General features: G+C 56.1%; 1 long non-coding RNA gene across 1 annotated transcript in view; it reads left to right on the top strand.

The window, feature by feature from the left end:
* Positions 1-690: 690 nt before the first annotated feature.
* The window catches only part of LOC135455346 (uncharacterized), a 36,411-nt gene continuing 22,293 nt past the window's right edge, over positions 691-14,808 (top strand). Inside the window, exons 1-2 of the long non-coding RNA XR_010442309.1 lie at positions 691-817; positions 7,404-8,751. This is a non-coding gene — a long non-coding RNA (uncharacterized LOC135455346). The remainder of the gene's footprint in view (positions 818-7,403; positions 8,752-14,808) is intronic.

The raw sequence follows: 14,808 nt of genomic DNA, 5'->3' as shown, positions 1-14,808 counted from the left end.
TTTGTGCAGGATCATCGCCTTGAGCAGCACTTTCTGTACCCTCCCCAGTGTCACAGCTCCCGGAGGGGACACAGGGCACGGTGCCACCCCCTCCTCGTGCCTGCTGTGCCCACAGCGCGTGGGGTTCAGAGGGAACCCGTGGGACACGGCTCCATCCCATGGGTGACCCTGCCAGCACCCCGGCTGGGGAGAACGGGCTTTAAATGAGCGCCGAAGCCAACAGCAAGGTTAATTGCTCATTCATTCCTCCGATGGGTTAATAATTAAGTTAAATTAATAATTGGGAGAATAATTAAACAAAACAACAACCCATCCCCGGCGCGATTGAAGCGCTCGTTGGTCGTGCGGCGTTTTGGGGTTACTCATTCACTTTAGGGCGTCGGGCTGGCGGTGCCAGGGATGCGGCTGCGGGAATCCCGTGGAAAACGGGAGATTTCCAGGAGAAACCATCGGCTCTGCCCTGCCCTGCACCCTGGAGGGCGGCGGGGTCCCGGTGAGGAGCGGGACAGCCCCGACCTTCGGTTCCTCCCGAACCGCCCGCGGACGGACGGACGGACAGAAGGACGGAGAGAAAGAGGGAGGGACAGAAGGGCCGAGGGAGGCGGCTCCAGGCCGGGGGGAGGAACTACAAGTCCCGTGAAGCCGCGCCGCCCCGCGGGGCCATAAAAGGGGGAATGGCCCGGCAGCCGCAGTCGGAGCATCCATCCCTGGCTGCGGTGGAGCCGCTCCCGATCCCGGCGCTCCCGGGGATATTCCCGGACCCTCGGAGCGGGCTGAGGCTCTGCGGACGGAGGATGAGGAGGATGCGGATGTGGAGGTGGGTGCCGTGCTCGGTTCGGGGCTCAGCACGGGGCTCCTGTACCCCCGCACTCGCTGCCCGGTACCGGGGGCTGTGCCGGGCACTGCGGGTCCCCTCGGTGCCCGCACCCGCTGTCGCTTCCCCCGCTGTGCCATCATCCCCTTTGTGTCCCTTCCCCTGCCCGGGGCTCGGGATGCTCCTGGTGGAGTTTTCCCCTTCTCTCTCCCCAAGGAAAAGCGTGTGGCCGCTGTTTTCCTTCTCCGTTCGCGGTTTTATTTTTTTTAGGTTTTTTTTTTGGTTTATTTTTAGGGACTCGCACACGGATTTTCCCTCCCTTGCCGTGGGAATTCTTTCCCCAAAGTCTCGCCCCGGGGCAGGTGCTCGGGCGGGGCTCTGGGCAGTGCCCGCAGCCCCTCGGAGCCCGTCCCAGCCCCGTCGCGGGGTCGGGGATGCACAAGAGCACTTTTGTGTGAATCCCGGAAGAAAAAAAAAAAAATATGAATGACTCCCTTCTTTAGCTGGCTGCAACAAAAAGACCACACCAGTCTAGACCTGCAGCCGACGGCACAGACAGAAATTAGCGCTGGCTGCTCCGCTCCATGGAGTGTCCCGGGCAGCTCCAGCCCGGGATCCCTCCGGAGAGCCGGGGCTGCTGCTTTGGAAGGGGAAAGGATGTTTGAGGTTACCCCGATAGCAACAAGAGGAGGTTTTATTGCCCGGACATTGTTGGTGTTGCTCGGAATTTCCTCGCAAGGCTTTGGAGGCTGCGGGAGTTGCTCAGCTCATGCTAATTGAGACATCTTTTAATAATCACGGGCGCAGCAGCCGCGGGAGGGAGGTGGGGGCAGAGCGTTGGTGACTCAGCCCTTGGGAAGAGGCTGCGTTTGGGGCTGTGGGGGGAGATCCCGGCTGGGAAACGAGCAGGGCTCGCAGGGACAGCGGCCCTCTCTGCTGGCAGGCAGGCGATGCTGTCAGCATGGCGAATTTCTCATTTCCCTGTAGAGCTGAGGGGCAGAAATCTTCCTGGTTCGCCTCAACCCTTTAAATATGAACGCTGAAATTGAAGGCATCACCCCCAGGTGTGGGATCTGCCGTGTGAGGGGAGTTGGAGCTCTGATATGGGGACAATCAATTTGTGCTCTCATTTTCTGAGGCTTTGCTGCAAAACTAGCTCTATCAAAATTTGAGGGTTTTTTTAAGCTTACTAGGTGCTTTCCATGTTCAGGTGTCCTAAGTCAAAGTTTTGGGAGATATGGCACCCCTCAAACTCCATTTGATGTGGCAGTGATTGCCCTGTTTGAGGCTGTGGGGTCACTCTGGCTCTGGGAATATCAATCCTTTGGGAAGAGGCTCCCAGCTGTGTGAAGTGAACCCCAAATCCCATTTCTTCTGGGGTCATGAGGAGGCAAAATCCCCCTGTGGGCAGGAGTGGTGACACCTGTGTGGCGTCTCCTGAGGAAAAAGAGATTTTTGGGAAGGCTGACCTGGGCAGGGTAAGCAGGCTCAGGTGCTGGTCTCAGGAGCTGCAGGTGTTTCTCCTACCCAAGGGATTTGGGAGCAGGAGTGTCCCTGCTCACTCTGCTGAGCCAGGGATTCGTGGCTGTGGATTCCAGCAGGATCCTCCTGCCTGCTGAGAGAGGCAAAAGATCCCAGATGGGCTCATCCCACTCTCTGGGCTGTTGGCAGGACCTGGTTTGGAGCTGCTGAGCTGGGGCTGCTCCCCTTGGCTGAAGGATTCTCCAGATCCCTCTGGAATGGCTGGGACCTGCTGGATTTTAGCCCGAAGGGCTGGAAAATGAGGAATATCCTTAGGAAGGTGTGTTCAGCCCTGAAGGGCTGGAAAATGAGGAGTGTCCCAGCAGCCTGGGACATTGAATGGCCACATGAGCAGAGCAGTGTCACCTGCAGTGTTTGGGGGACAGCTCAGTGTTAAATGTTGGGATTTTGGGAGGGTTTGGGGTCTAAGCTCAGGTGTCACCTCACCTGCGCCTGGCTGAGCTGGGCTCTGGGTTACAGGTGCAGAGAGGGCTTGGGGAATGTTTGGACCTGGCTTTTTTTGGGAGGGCTTGGGGAATGTTTGGACCTGGCTTTTTCACGATCGCTCTGCCTGTGACATCTGGAAGCCTCCAGCTCTGACCTGGCTCTTCCAAGGCTGAGCTTTTTCCATTCCCCTCCTGCCTGGTTTAAATCTGTTCGATCCAGCAGCATCCCTTCTCCCTGGTGGTTTGTGGCAGGACGGTTTTGGACTCAAGCTCCTCCATCTGGGAATTCTCCTGGATAAGGAATGATCCTTAAATTTTCAGAGATCAGAAGTTTAGCGCCACACCCGCCCCGCAGACAGCAGGGGGATCATGCCAGGAACACAATGCAGCTTCCTGGGGGGTTTGGGGGTTGTTTGAACTTTGAACAGAAAATAAAAGCAACAAAAGAGAGGCCGAGGAGAGCCCTGGGCTCTGCCAGTGCCCAGAGCTGGAGCCGCTTTACAAAGCCTGGCCTTGTTCAGCCGGGCTGCTTCCACCACCAAAGATGGGTTTAAAGCTGAAATGAGGAGGCAAAAAAGTGCCCTGTGTTGGTGTAAACACGGCATGGAAAGGCTTTTATTATTTAATAAATGCTGCTCCTTTCTGAGGGAATCTCTCAGCGCAGGATTGGGGTTTGTCCCCTCACGACTCCTTGGGGACTCTGCGCCTCTGTTTGATTTTAGCGCTCCAAGGCTTCCCTTTTCCCCATTTTTTTGTGTTTCCCCCCATCTTTGGCAGCACAGGAATTGCAGTCAGAGCTTTGCTGGCCTGGCAGGGGCTCGCTGTCACCTCGGGCCCCTCCTGGGTGCGATCTCCGGCGGGGCTGATGAGGTGCGAAGGCCTCGCCCGGGCCGTGCCGCTGCCGTGCCCTCAGAAAAGAACATTTTCCCCATTCAATTGGCTGCTCCTCCTGCCAAGCCGCTGATGGTTTTTTTTTTTTTTTTGAGGGCTAAAACTTAAGCCTTTAAATAAATATGTTTGATCCCTGGGTGGTTGTGCAGCTTTCCTGAGTTAAAAGAAATAAAAAAAAATCAATCTCGGAATGGGTTTTGTATGGGGAGCAAACGTCGTTTGCTTGGGTTGTTCCTAAACTGATTCCTCAGGTTTTATTCCTGCTTTTATTCCCTGGCAGGGGATCAGAGCTGCAGGAAAAGCTCCGGAGGGCTCTGCTGGGTTAAGCTCAGCCTAAGGCAGCCTGGATTAGCGGGGCCTGAGGGGTTCTGTGCTCTGCAGGAGCTTCAGGCTGGCTTGGAGGGTCTGCCCTGGGCTCCTGGATCTCCTGGATCTGGGCTTGGGCTCCTGGATCTCCTGGATCCTCCTGGAGCTGGGCTCCTGAATCTCCCTGGGTCCCCTGGACCTGGGCTCCTGGATCCTGCTGGGCTCCTGGGTCTCCTTGACCTGGATCTCTTGGATCCTGTGGGCTCCTGGAACTGGTCCTGCTCAGGGTTGGGTGTAGAAGCTGCTCTGGGACCCCAGTGTCACTTTGTCCCCAGTCTGGGGTGGCTGTGGTGTCGCTGCTGTCTCTGGAGCTGCTTCTGCTTCTTTACGCTGCGCTCTCAGGCCAAAGCATGAGGGGTTTTGGAAGTTTTTCCTAAGGTTGTAGGAGAAAAGATGGTTTTTGGGGTGTGAGATCCCGCTGGCAGACAGGAGGTTTGGATATTAGGAAGAAGTTTTTTACAGAAGGGGTGTTAAAGTTCTGGAGTGGTCTGGGGAGGTGGTGGAGTCACCATCCCTGGGTGGGTTTAAAAACACAGACTGGGGCTGGGTTGGACTCGATGATCTTTAAGTCTCTTCCAGCTTGGTGATTTTGTGATTCTGTGAACTCTGAGGTGCAGCCAGGGGCGCTTTGGGAGCTGTGGGGTGGCAGCTCAGGGGGTTCCTGTGATGCTCTCCCTGCCCATCCTCGTTCCCTGCACACAAACCCGGGGCTGGCACTGCCCCAGCACCAGGGAAGGTGGCCCTGGAGGGACAGGAGCTGCTGCCAGCGCTGGCACCTGGGCTGCCAGTGACACCAAGAGGCAGGTGCCTGTTCCCGAGGCTGGCACTGCAGGAATTCCAGAGCCTGGAGAGCAGCTCCCTTCCCTGCTGGTGGGGTGGGATGAGCTCCAGGAGGCTTCCTCACAGCCAGCTCTTCCCTGGGCTTAGTTTGGTTCTTGTTCCAGCATTTCCTGAGCAACTGGAGGGGAAGAGGGAAGGAGGGATCCTCTGGGGCTCCATTTGGGGCTCTGGGGAGGGGCTGGAGATGCTGCACTGGGGTGGGATGGGGACAGGAGGGTCCGGCTTGGGGGGACCCGGCCACCAGTGGCCACTGGGAGGGAGTGGGAGGTGAATCCATCACCCCAAAGGGGGTTGGGATTTGTGGTGGAGCCAGGCTGGAGGTGAAGCTCCCCATCTGGAGCTGAGCTCCTCTTCCTGGGCTGTGTGAGGCTGAAGGTGTGCAGAAAACTCCCTGTGAGAAGGGAAGGAGGAGCTGCACACCTGGAAGTGCCTGGCAGGGCCCTCTCCAGCTGTTTTCCATGGAAATGCCACCCTCAGGCCGCAGGGATCCCTGGGGACAGCGGTTCCTGCAGCCCTGGCAGGATGGTGGGTGTTTAATTGTGGGTGTTTAATCCCTGTTCCTGGGACAATCCCTTTTTCCTGTGGAGGCAGGACAAGGTGGAAGTGACACCTGGCCGGGGGAGGGAGGACAAGGACCAGGACATCTCCTGCTGGACAGGCCCCTCCATAAAGTGCCCCTGACCCTCCTGGCAGCCCTGTGGGATCTGTGGGATGTGCCCAGCCCAGGGCTCGGAGGGGGAGGGAGAAGCTTCCCAGCCCAGCGGCCTGGATGGGGAATAATGCTCCCCTTTTTATGGCTTCTTCAATTGTTCCTGAAAATCCTTTTTAAAAGCAGGAAAGTTCCTTCCTTCCTTTCAGCTCCCGGTATCTTGAAGAATTCGCTCCATTGTGAGGCCAGGACAGAGACCCTTCTATGAGGGCTCTCCTCGGGCCCCCCTCCCCGTGCCCCATCCCAACAAGCCCCCATTCTCCTCTGAAGAGGGTCCCTCTGTCTAACGCCAAGTAACTCTTAAGGGTAGCATTTATCCCGGGCCACTCAGCTCACAAAGAGTGCTGGAGTGTCAAATAAACTCCCCGCAGCCTGCAAAGAGCAGAGGAAGAAAACACAAAACCCCCTTTCTTTCCACCCCTGCGGGGAAACAAATACGGACTTTGTGCCGGCGGCAGCGGCGCCCTAACGAGCCCGAGCGGGGCTGCTGCGAGCCCGGGTGGCCACGTGAGGGGTGAGGGGGGACTCCAGACCCCCCCAAAAACCTGCTGGCTGTCCCCTGTCCCTGGCACATGGCAAAGATTCCAAACCCCCCCAAAAACCTGCTGGCTGTCCCCTGGCACATGGCAAAGATTCCAAACCCCCCCAAAATATCTGCTGGCTGTCCCCTGTCCCTGGTGACTGTTCCTGGAGGGACCTGACACACGACAAGGACTCCAAAATCCCCCCAAAATATCTGCTGGCTGTCCCCAGGGGGACCTGGCACACAGCAAGGACTCCAAAAGCCCCCCAAAATCTGCTGGCTGTCCCCTGTCCCTGCTGGCTGTCCCCAGGGGGACCTGACACACAGCAATGACTCCAAAAGCCCCCCAAAATCTGCTGGCTGTCCCTGGGGGGACCTGGCACATGGCAAGGACTCCAAAACCCCCCAAAACATCTTCTGGCTGTCCCCTGTCCCTCCTGGCCGTCCCCTGTCCCTGGCACATGGCAAAGATTCCAAATCCCCCCAAAAATCTGCTGGCTGTCCCCTGTCCCTCCTGGCTGTCCCCAGGGGGACCTGACACACAGCAGTGACTCCAAAAGCCCCCCAAAAATCTGGTGGCTGTCCTTGGAGGGACCTGGCACATGGCAAGGACCCCAAACACCCCCAAAAATTCTGCTGTTTGTCCCCTGTCCCTGCTCCCGGTTTGGGGAGGAGCTGCTGTGCTGGGGTTGTGACCAGAGAGAAGGGACAGCCCTGCTCAGATCCTCAGGGGGCTCAGCTCCTGTTCCCCACGGGAATTCGGCTTGGGAATTGTCACCTCTGGGGGTTTGCTGTGGTTCCTGTGAGGAATCAACCCCCCGGGTTCTTGTGGATGCAAACAGGAATCGACCCTGGGCTATGGTGAATGCAAACAGGAATCAATGCCAGGGTACGGTGGATCCAAACAGGAATCAGTCTTGGGCTCTTGTGGATCTAAACAGGAATCAATCCTGGGCTCTTTTCCCAAACAGGAATCAATCCCAGGCTATGGTGGATGCAAACAGGAATCAATCCTGGGTTCTTGTGGATCCAAACAGGAATCAATCCTGGACTATGGTGGATGCAAGCAGGAATCCCATGTGCCAGGAGCCAGTGGGACCAGTCCATTAGCAGGGAAATCCATCTGGATTCTGGAGTTTGGCACCACCTGGGTGCTGAATTTGGGCACCTCTTGCAGCTCTGCATTGTGGGATGTGCTCAGGTGCCCCGAGCAGGGCAAGGGCTGGACATGAGGTTGTGCTGCAGTGTCCAAGGTCACTCCTGTCCCTCACCCTGACCTTTGTTTCTCCACAGGTTCTGGAATCCCTGCAGGGACAGCTCCCGTGGGCTCCAGGAGCTGCTGGAACCCCCTCGTGCCAGCGGTGAGGACACGGGGCAGGAGTGGCACCCGGTGAGGACACGGGGCAGGATGGCACCCGGTGAGGACACGGGGCAGGATGGCACCCGGTGAGGACACGGGGCAGGAGTGGCACCCGGTGAGGACACACAGCAGGATGGCACCCGGTGAGGACACAGACAGGAGTGGCCCTTGGCGAGGACACGGGGCAGGAGTGGCACCTGGTGAGGACACGGGGCAGGATGGCACCCGGTGAGGACACTGGGCAGGAGTGGCACCTGGTGAGGACACGGGGCAGGAGTGGCCCTTGGCGAGGACACTGGGCAGGATGGCACCTGGTGAGGACACGGGGCAGGAGTGGCCCTTGGCAAGGACACTGGGCAGGATGGCACCTGGTGAGGACACGGGGCAGGAGTGGCACCCAGTGAGGACACGGGGCAGGATGGCACCCAGTGAGGACACGGGGCAGGATGGCACCCGGTGAGGACACAGACAGGAGTGGCCCTTGGCGAGGACACTGGGCAGGATGGCACCCGGTGAGGACACGGGGCAGGATGGCACCCAGAGAGGAGTGGCCCTTGGCAAGGACACGGGGCAGGATGGCACCCGGTGAGGACACACAGCAGGATGGCACCCGGTGAGGACACGGGGCAGGAGTGGCACCCAGTGAGGACACACAGCAGGATGGCACCTGGTGAGGACACAGACAGGAGTGGCCCTTGGTGAGGACACCGGGCAGGATGGCACCCGGTGAGGACATGGGACACACAGCAGGATGGCACCCAGTGAGGACACAGACAGGAATGGCCCTTGGCGAGGACACCGGGCAGGATGGCACCTGGTGAGGACACGGGGCAGGAGTGGCACCCGGTGAGGACACTGGGCAGGATGGCACCCGGTGAGGACACACAGCAGGATGGCACCCAGTGAGGACACACAGCAGGATGGCACCCGGTGAGGACACACAGCAGGATGGCACCTGTCCCCTCCCGAGGCTGGATTGTCCCCGATGGTTCCTCTGGGCCTCGCCTGGGCTTTGGATGCTCCCTTCTGTCCGCAGCTGGAATGGCAGGGCCGTTCCTCCTGCTCCTCCCAAATCCCGTGGATTTACTGCTTCTGGCTGCTTTTCCATCGTCCTGCTGGGACTGGCTCTGGCACAGGGAATCTCCGAGGGACGGATGGGGACAAGCAGCACCTGCAGCCTGAGCCTGCCATTCCCTCTTTTTCTGGGCTGCTCTGAGCGTGCTGGCTCTGCAGGAGGAAGGGTTCCATGCCCTGCTGGAGGACAAATCCTGCTGCTCTGATGTGAGTCAAGAACATGGATTTTTCCTTTTTTGTTTCTGTTTTAAGCACCTTCCTGTTGGACTTCTTGGAAATTACATTTTCACTGTCTGGAGGAAAAAATCTGCCCAAACCTGGGTGGGAATGAGGGAGCAGCCAGGTTTGTTCTGACAGCTGGACTGGCTGCTTTAATCAATACATGAATTTTTTAGTGCCATTCCAGCTTGAAATCCCCAACAGGAATTCTCTTCCTGGAGTTTTATTGCTGAGAAATGGATAGAAGGTTAAAAAGGCTGCAGCTTCCCAGCAGGTTTTGCTTTCTTTCCCTCAGGAGGGGAATCCTGGTGGTTTTCCACTCTCCAAGCCAGTGGTGGCTGCAGGGGGATCCTTGTCAGGGTCACTGGGGACAATGTGTGACAATGTCCTGAGGGCCCCTGGTGGCTCCCTTTGGAAGGGAGGCTGCTGTGAACCTCTTTGGGTTGAAAAATCCATTTTCCTGATAGAAAATGGTGCCAGACTTTGGATTTTGAGGGGACTTGTGCTGGTGTTGTGACCTGGGTGTGACATGGGACAGCTGGGGGACTGAGGGGGTTTGGTCTGGGCGAGGGAGGATGGGATGGGATTTCTTGGATGGAGAATGAGCTGCTGTTCATGGAATGGGATTTCTTGGATGGAGAATGAGCTGCTGTTGATGGGATGGGATTTCTTGGATGGAGAATGAGCTGCTGTTCATGGAATGGGATTTCTCGGGTGGGGAATGAGCTGCTGTTGGCCACAAATCCAGGAAGGTCTGCTGTTTGCTCTTCCCAGAGGAGGAAAATGCAAACCTGGAGCTCTGAGTGGCTGCAGCAGCTCTTGATCCAAGGATCATCTATCGATCCATGCCCCCATTGCCACAGGTTGTAACCTTTGGAAGGGATTTCCCATGGATCTGACCCATGTCCCCAGTGCCACAGGTTCCCTTTGGAAGAAGGGATTTCCCACGGCTTGGGCACCACCAAAGTGGGAGCACATCCCAGGTATGGGATGCTGGATGCTGAGGGGGGCTTGGGGGCACGTTCCGGGTGGGAAATACAGGGTTGGTTCCAGGGGGATCCAAGCAGGGTTCCAGAGGGATCCAAGCGGGATCCAAGCAGGGTTCCAGGGGGATCCAAGCGGGGTTCCAGAGGGATCCCAGTGGGATCCAAGCGGGGTTCCAGAGGGATCCCAGTGGGATCCAAGCAGGGTTCCAGGGGGATCCAAGCGGGGTTCCAGAGGGATCCCAGTGGGATCCAAGCGGGGTTCCAGGGGGATCCAAGCGGGGTTCCAGAGGGATCCAAGCGGGATCCAAGCAGGGTTCCAGGGGGATCCAAGCGGGGTTCCAGAGGGATTCCAGTGGGATCGGGGTCTCTCTCCCGGGCTCGCGCTGACCCCTGGCGGCAGCAGCGGCAGCGCCTGCAGTGCCCGGCGGGGCCCGCAGGGGGCGCGCGGGATTCGCTGGAATGGGATGGGATGGGATGGACCGGACCTTAAATCCCATCCAGTGCCACCCCTGCCATGAGAGGGACACCTTCCACCATCCCAGGCTGCTCCAAGCCCCGTCCAGCTTGCCTTTGGACACTTCCAGGCATGGGGCAGCCAAGAATTCCTTCACAGTGTCCCATCTCTCCCTGCTCTCTGGCAGTGGGAAGCCATTCCCTGTGTCCTGTCACTCCATCCCTTGTCCAAATCTCCTCATCAGCTCCTGGGAGCTTCTTCAGGCTCTGGAAGGGGTTTTAAATTCTCCCTGGAGGCTGAACATTCCCAGCTTTCCCAGCCTAACTCTGGAGCTGAGGTGTTCCAGCCCTTTGCTCTCTGAGCTGAAAAAGCTGGAAAAAGATGTAAAAACCCCATGGAGCGACCCATATCTTTGGGAGCAGCAATTAAACACCGCAGGGCCGCTCCGGACGAGGTGGGATATTGGGAAAAACCCATCCAGGGGGTGTTGGCTGTGTCAGGAGTCGCCCGGGAGGTGAGAGCGGCTTCCAGCGAAGCGCTGCCGGAGCCGCATCCCGCTGCCGCTGGATGGCAGCGGAGCTCCGCGGCATTCCCGATCTGCGGCATTCCCGATCTGCGGCATTCCCGCTCCTGGCACTGCCTCCATCCCCCGCTCCCGGGGCTGCCTCATCGGCCGCATCCATCCCCTGCTCCTGCTCCTGCACCGCGGGTTCCCGAGGCTGCTGCTCCCCGGGAAGGGCAATTCCCAACTCCTGGGATGCCCATGGATGCCCCAAACCCCAGCGGTTATTCCAGATCTGGACTTGCTCCTTGTGGGTGTCTTCCAGCTCTGGGTGTTTCAGGGTTCTGGAGAAGCCCAGTTTGGTTCCCCAGAGCAGAGGGATGAGGATGAGGAGGGAGCAGATCCGTGACTTTTACAGATCTGCCTTTAGCCAAAAACCTGTGGCACTTGGGAAACCTTTGAAACTTGATCTGGAGTGCGGCTGATCCAGGAATGTGGGGTTTGGGGAGCGTGGAGAAGGACACTGGGTGGGTTTGCTTGGGATGGCCCCAGCACTTCCAGCTCCTCGTGGGATGGCTCAACCTGCTCCTTTCTCCCAAAGAAAAGCTTGGAAAGCTCCTGCTCTGCCTCTCCCTTCCCCAGCTCCCCGGGAAAAAGAGGGATCGGGATTGGGAGCTTGGGCTGGCTCTGCTTGCACACGGGAAGGGTGAATTATGTGGGTAATCCCATATAATTCTGAGAGGGGTGAATTACTGAGCGATAACCCCGAGTTTAGAAGGGGTGAATTACTGTGGGGTAACCCCAAGTTTGGGAGGGGGTGAATTACTGAGGGATAACCCCGAGTCTGGAGGGGATGAATTACTGAATTACTGAGGGATAACCCCGTGTTTTGGAAGGGGTGAATTACTGAATTATTGTGGGGTAACCCCAAGTCTGGGAGGGGGTGAATTACTGAATTAATGCAGGATAATCCCGAGTCTGGAGGGGGTGAATTACTTAGGGATAATCCCATGTTTGGGAGAGGGTGAATTACTGAATTACTGTGGGGTAACCCCGAGTCTTGGAGGGGTGAATTATTTCGGGATAACCCCGTGTTTGGGAAGGGGTGAATTACTGAATTAATGCAGGATAACCCCGAGTTTTGGAAGGGTGAATTACTGTGGGGTAAAATCTGGGAGGGGTGAATTGACGGGGTGAATTATTTCGGGATAACCCCGTGTTTGGGAGGGGGTGAATTACTGTGGGATAATTCCGTGTCTGACAGGGGTGAATTACTGAATTACTGCGGGATAACCCCAAATCTGGAGGAGGTGAATTACTGAGGGATAACCCATATTTGGGAGGGGGTGAATTATCGCGGGATAACCCATATTTGGGAGGGGTGAATTACTGGGGATAATCCTGATTGGAAGGGTGAATTATTGCGGGATAACCCTTTTGGGAGGGGTAATTATGTGGGATAATCCCTATTTGGAGGGGTGAATTAATTGCGGGATAACCCATATTTGGGAGGGGGTGAATTATTGCGGGATAACCCATATTTGGGAGGGGGTGAATTATTGCGGGATAACCCATATTTGGGAGGGGGTGAATTATTGCGGGATAACCCATATTTGGGAGGGGTGAATTATTGCGGGATAACCCATATTTGGGAGGGGTGAATTATTGCGGGATAACCCATATTTGGGAGGGGGTGAATTATTGCGGGATAACCCATATTTGGGAAGGGTGAATTATTGCGGGATAACCCCCTGTCTGGGCCTGCTTTGGAAGCTCTTCCCGAGCAGTCTCAGACTCCTGGGCTGGCACTTCCCGAGCTCAAAGGTTTCCCTGTCCGGGCTCCTCCCGAGCTGCAGCCAAGGGCGAATTCCAGCGGCGATACCAGCCCGGGGCTGGGTTTCCATGGTGAAGGCATTTGGGGTTTGCTGTGAAAAGCCGGGTTTTTGGGAAGGTTTCAGCCGGGAATGGCACATTTTGTCCATCCCCAGGCTGCTCCCTGTGGGGGGAAAAAGAGCTTTGAAAGAGCCCTGAGAGCCTTGGGGACAGCCTGAGCTCAGTTCTCACAGTGCTCTGCACTCCAGGAGTCCCCTCTGGCCCTGGGATGCTGGGATTTGTCCTGGGATCTGCTTTTCCTCACCCAGGAACTGTCCCAGCTCCTTCCCCAGCTCCTCCTGCTCTTACAGCCCTCACTAAACCCGATTTATTTCATTTTCTGAGGTGCTGCTTCAGGCCCTCCTGTGTGAAAACCAAACGTTGATCCAGGGATTTTGCATCCGAGGAGCTGCAAGTTGCAGCTCTGAGCAAATGAAGTGACCTCATCCTCTCCCAGCCTTGTGTGTGTCCCTGGGAGGCAAAAACCTGGTTGAAAACTGAAGGAACTGTCCCAGCTCCTTCCCCAGCTCCTCCTGCTCTTACAGCCCTCACTAAACCCGATTTATTTCATTTTCTGAGGTGCTGCTTCAGGCCCTCCTGTGTGAAAACCAAACGTTGATCCAGGGATTTTGCATCTGAGGAGCTGCAAGTTGCACCTCTGAGTAAATTAAGTTTATGTGACCTCATCCTCTCCCAGCCTTGTGTGCGTCCCTGGGAGGCAAAAACCTGGTTGAAAACTTAAGGAACTGTCCCAGCTCCTTCCCCAGCTCCTCCTGCTCTTACAGCCCACACTAAACCCGATTTATTTCATTTTCTGAGGTGCTGCTTCAGGCCCTCCCGTGTCAAAACCGAAGGAAAATGTTGATTTTGCATCTGAGGAGCTGCAAGTTGCGCCTCCGAGTAAATGAAATTTATGTGGCCTCATTCCCTCCCAGCCTCATGTGTGTCCTTGGGAGGCAAAAACCTGGTTTAAAACCCAATTTAGGCTTCCCGAGTATTGCTCACCTGCCTTTCTAACAAAAAAAAGGAGTTTTTGAGGTGGTATTTTTGCCTTTCCTGGGCTCAGCCAGGACACCTCCAGTGCCCTGGGAGCTGTGCTGTGCCCTTGGCCTCTGGAATGCTCTTTTCATTGATATTTTCTGGGAACAAAAAAATGCCGGCTTTGTATCCACTGCCCCTTTTCTTTGCCCACGCAGAAGGGGAGGGAGGGGAAAAAAAAAAACCCGACTCAAATATTTTCTTGTAACAAAAGGCTGCGGGTGAATCTGGATCAGCCTCTCTGCTCCGTTTCAGGCCAAATCTCCAGGGTTTTCAGCGGAGAAATTAAAACACTGGAGCTCTCTCTTTTCTCCCGCAGAACAAACAGGAGCGGTTCCCACTTCCTCCCGCTCATAAACAAAACCAGCCCGACGTCTCCAGGAGAAACCCTGCCAGCAGACTTTCCTTCCTAATTGTTCGGTGTTTTTTCAGCTCTGATTAGTATTCGGCAGCGCCTGGCACGGGGGCTGCAGGGTTCGGCAGCAGCAAATTCAGGCTCCCAGCAAATCCTTCCCTCTGTCCATCCCTTTCACCTTCTCCCTCCCTCTGCTTTGTTTCCAGTCCTCCTTCCCGGGCAGGGGTTTGGAACTGGGTGATCCTTAAGGTCCCTTCCAAGCCAAACCATTCCCTGGTCCTGTGAAATTCCTGTTTTTCCCTTGGAGGCTTTGCTGTCCTTGCAGGAACTTTAAAATTAAATACGTTTAAGTAACTTGGAAATTAAAAAGCTCTCCAGGCTTTTCCCTGCCCTTGGGAAGGAGCCTGGCCTGGCCTGGCTGTGCAGGGATTCTGTTGTTTTGTGAGGAAAGGGCAGGATCAGATTTGGGAATGCCCTAAAGGAATAAAAGCTGCAGGGGATGGGTCTGGGATGGAATTTATCCCACACAGGATCTCCTCCTTCTGGGAAAAGAGCAGGATCAGATTTGGGAACGCTCCAAATGCAGGGGATGGGTCTGAGATGGAATTTGTCCCACACAGGGTGGGAGATCTTCTTAGGAAAGGGCAGGATCAGATTTGGGAATGGTCTAAAGGAGTAAAGGGTGCAGGGGATGGGGCTGAGACAGAATTTGTCCCTCACATGGAGATCTCCTTCTGAGTTTTCCCTTGAGTCATTCCCTTCTTTATTTTTTCTTTATTTTTTCTTTATTTTTTCTTTATTTTTTCTTTATTTTTTCTTTATTTTTTCTTTATTTTTT

This window comes from Zonotrichia leucophrys, chromosome 18 (genome assembly GCF_028769735.1).
Source record: "Zonotrichia leucophrys gambelii isolate GWCS_2022_RI chromosome 18, RI_Zleu_2.0, whole genome shotgun sequence".
NCBI classification, from domain to species: Eukaryota; Metazoa; Chordata; class Aves; order Passeriformes; family Passerellidae; genus Zonotrichia; species Zonotrichia leucophrys.
The sequence above is the reverse complement of the archived record's forward strand: the minus strand, read 5'-3'. Positions and strand labels throughout refer to the sequence as shown.